Below are 3,971 nucleotides of genomic sequence, written 5' to 3'. Positions count from 1 at the left end.
AGATTTATGTAATCGAATGTCGTTAAAGGGAAATCATTTCATTCTGTGTACATCATTTACTCTATCTAGCACTTTAGTGATACTGCAAACAACGGCAATTTTGATCATAATTTCTTCATTAATCGTTTTCATTCTACTGGCAGAGCCAATATTATCTAACTAATGTGAATTTTAGAAAGTACATTAGCATATTTTAAACGGGCAAGTAAGAGTATAGAGAAACAAGTCAATCCTTCTCTATGCGTCTTCTGCTATTCGTTAACGTAGACTTTGCTACGATAAATGACTAGAGAATTATCCATGAAGCATAATGCAATTATTTGAGTAGAAGCGACTGACGTTATAATCACCGAATAATAAAAACTGATTAATTACGATTTTGTTCAGTGTAGTAAAGGACTAAAAGCGCAGTCTTTTATAGCTTTTATAATAAAAACTGATTCATTAAGATTTAGTTCAATGTAGTAAAGGACTAAAAGGGCAGTCTTTTATAGCTTTTATAATAAAAACTGATTAATTACGATTTTGTTCGGTATAGTAAAGGACTAAAAGCGAAGTCCTTTATAGCTTTTAGTATGAAACTATTACTACTTTACTGTAGAAAATGCCTAGAAAGTGACAGTTTCTTTAAGTTTTGCCCTGACAAATCACAATATCGCCATCCTTTCTTCTTGACTAATTTACAAGGTTTTATATAGATTACTATAAACAATGATCTTAGAGAAATCGCCTAATCTAAAGCAAGGGCATTTGATAGTCTATTGAGATTGTAAATGGATTTCACTCTGTAACAAAGCCCTATCCATAAAGAAAGGGGATATATAACGAGACAGTAAAGTACTGTAAGGTATGGGGACAATCTTACAGTTACCATACAACTTCGTGCTAAACACCACCTGTCAATACTAAGGTAAAAAAAGTAGTCATAGTTGTCAAATAAAATTTTTTGATGTGATATATATTTTGGACTATCTGATATATTTTTTGGAAAATGTGCGAGAATTGATTATCGAAATTTGGATTTTTTTTTAATTAAGAATTTGAAACTTTGGAATTTTATGACGTGACATAAAAGTTACATTAGGAAAGTTTAGTTGAGAAAGTAATAAATAAGGTGGCAAATGGCAGGGGTTGTGTTGATTATTAAGTAGTTAGATTGTAATTGTTACGACTAGATCTTCGCGTTTAGAGGTTCATTTCTTCGACTTTTATAATGTTTGATGGCTAGAAGTCATGTTCAAAGTGAAGCTTGATGCATTTTATAATTAGTTGATTGGTTTTATAATGTTTTGGACGGGAATCATAAGGTAAATTGGGTCTAAACTTTGAATGATTTTTGTTTTCTAAAGCAATACAAAGTATTTTTTAAAATTGATTTTATGAGTGATTGGTTGGTAAATAATTATTTTTAAATACCTTTGAGGTCTCTGCGAAGCTTATAAATGATGGTGCGATAAGAAAATTTAGAGTAAAGAGTAAAAAATGATTCTTTTGATGAATTTCTTTAATTTTAAAGGTCTTCTAGGTCGAATTGTAGTAAGTGAAAACGTTCTTTTTATTAGGTTGTTGAGTTGTTGACAGTTTTAGTCTGTATTGTTTTTTTATTTCTTCACTTACAATACTTAGAATTAAGTATCTGAAAGGGAATTTGATCTATCTATCTCATATTTTTAATAAATTGCTGTTCGGTTATTTCCCCAATTTTTATTTGCTGCTAAAGTTTCGTTATCTCGACAAGAGCACCACGAAAGTAGAGTCAAAGTTTGTTACAAGCTTTGTAGCTTGATCTCTACATTTTACGTTTCATTACATCCCATCAGAATTTCCATCGTGATAAATTCTCTCATAGACATACCTTACAGTAAGTGCAGTAGTGTAACGAATTGTTGGTTCTATGAAACAGTAAAAAAATTTCTAATAGCACTAGTTAATTTTTCGTCAATATCAGCTAATAGAAATATTCATTGTGTTACAATATACAAATATGTGTAATGATATACAATTTGCATCATTGGACTTTAGACTAGTACTATTGCTACATTAAATTCTCGTATATCAATTCATTTTTGAGGCGACATGAGCGAATACTATTTTCATTTGTTATAGCTTGTCTACTATAAAATTCAGGCTGGTACATATGTAACTAAAATGACCTTTTATCGATCGGCTTAATTCGATACTTTTGTTTCCGCTATCTATGTTGGAATATACAAATATGAGTAAAGATATACCTGTTACGGTGTTGCCTTGTCATTAGAATAGTTTAATAAGTACAGTAGTAGCTAGTATGGAGAATGTCCATATTTGTAGTGCTAGGTAAGATAAGTAATGCCTTAACGTGGATGTTGTTTGTAATGGTTCATTACATACTTGATATTGATTGTTATTGTGCGATAGATAGCAGTAAGATGGTTTAAGTTCTAGTTGATGATAGTTGAATCAGACAACCTACGAGCTTAGATTAAGATTAAAAATATGAGTAAGAGATTCAAAATATTTACTGATAGGAAAGCTATGTAAATAACATCTCAGTTCGAGATGTTTCTCCTAATAAGGCATAATAATAATACTGTTGTTGTTTATAAATTAAACGGTACCTATATAAACGGGAACATTTGAGTTGAGTGGTGTAGTAAAAAGTTGTAGACGTATCTTTTCTAATAAAAGTTTCATCTTTACAGTCTTTTGCTGTGTGTGTTTAACGTTAAGTTAAAGGGCGTTTACGTCAGCAGCTACTTATAGACTTTTACTGTACATTACCTTGTCGCAGAAGTGAAATTGTGACAATACCTTTTGCTAAACTACTTTTATTAGTGGATTAAATTGTATAAATGTATGTTTTACCATGTTTTAGAAATGATAAATGATGATAACATAATCAGTAGAAGTCCTCGAACCACGCAAACTAATTAATAACGGTATTTTCGCAAATAGTTACAGCTTCTCTCAACCTAGACCTATGCTAGACCTATGCAAGACTATGATGGAGGCTTCGGTGAATCAGTGATGGAAGACTTGATTATCATTCACAGAATTACACGTAGATTTCAGTAGAAGATAGATATTTTATGGTGGATAATAATTACACACAATATAGTAGTTACTGTAAAGTAGCGTGCAATTTGTCGTGAAGTAACAATCTAAGAAACGCTAATACTGCAACTATTGCAACGCACAAAATAGGAGGCAGAATTTAATAAGATTTATGGTACATTTACAGAAAATGAGATTGTAAAATTAAATACCACATATACCATAATAATCTATGCAATCGCAAAAGATTGTAGAATTTAGCAAAGACTGCAAGTGCTATAAATAACGAAACATAAAAAGATAGAGTTGAATATAATGCAATCAAACTGTAAAGGTAGCTAATTTTAAGTAAAATTAAAATGCTTATATTGAAAAATAGATTAAAAATATGCTAAAGTTGTAGTACAATCTGAATGCACTATAGTCTGAATTAATCAATTACGATATTTTTGCATTATTTACAGCTTCTCTCAATCTTGAACTAGGCAGAACCACCTTAATATCGAACATAAAACATTCATGGAATACTAGTGCATGGCTTCATTAAAAATTGTATTTGTAGTAACGTTTGTGGTGGTAACCTTTCCATTTCCATTGGCTTCCACCGCATGTAAAATTCGTTCGAACAATTTTTTTGTTTCAATATGGTTTGCATGGGAAGTAATGCTAATGTCTGATTTTGTATCTTCGATTAATTCCTTTAGCCGACTTATTCTAAAAATGATTTAAAAATGATTACTATTAATGTAGTCGATGCAATATTCAGCTGCTAACACTCACTCTGTTTGCTGTTTAGAAACCGAAGCCTTTAAATCCTTATAATCAAACTCTTGATTAACTTCATCTTTATCATAGTGGATCATTGTTAAATTTTCTGTTAAAAGATGCCAAGTTTGCTAAATAATATTTAGAAATACAACTTTAGCTTGAAATTTTTT

The sequence above is a fragment of the Trichoplax adhaerens genome, genomic scaffold, assembly GCF_000150275.1.
Source record: "Trichoplax adhaerens TRIADscaffold_5 genomic scaffold, whole genome shotgun sequence".
NCBI lineage: Eukaryota > Metazoa > Placozoa > Uniplacotomia > Trichoplacea > Trichoplacidae > Trichoplax > Trichoplax adhaerens.
Note: the sequence above shows the minus strand (reverse complement) of the source record.